This window comes from Myotis davidii, unplaced genomic scaffold (assembly GCF_000327345.1).
Source record: "Myotis davidii unplaced genomic scaffold, ASM32734v1 scaffold1622, whole genome shotgun sequence".
NCBI lineage: Eukaryota > Metazoa > Chordata > Mammalia > Chiroptera > Vespertilionidae > Myotis > Myotis davidii.
The window spans coordinates 727,727-728,141 of NW_006293535.1; positions in this window are offsets into that span (position 1 = coordinate 727,727).

Sequence of the window (415 nt, forward strand, 5' to 3'; positions counted from 1 at the left end):
GCCGCTGGGCACGGAGCCAGGTCTGCACACGGGAGCATCCAGATCCCGCGCCGTCTCGGCCCTTTGATGGGTTTATACGCGAGGAGGCGGGTTGGCCACGGCCGACGCTTTCTGTAGGGTTTCTGGAAAAATCCTGGATTCCACGCACCCTCCCAGTTTGGGGGACGAGGAAACTGACGTCCAGAAAGGCTCACGCAGCACCTTCGTCCGGGCAGGCTGAGGCCGGAACCCGGGCCTTCGGACTCCCGGCCAGCGCCCCCCACGTCTCATCGCCCCCAGAACACGCAGCCCTGTCCCATGCCCAGGAACACGCTCCACGTGAACTCGCTGCGATACAGCGAACACGCGGGAAGCGCACACACGTCGTAGGTGTACGACGGAGAGCCCCACAGTGTGCACCCCTTCCCACCCCCAC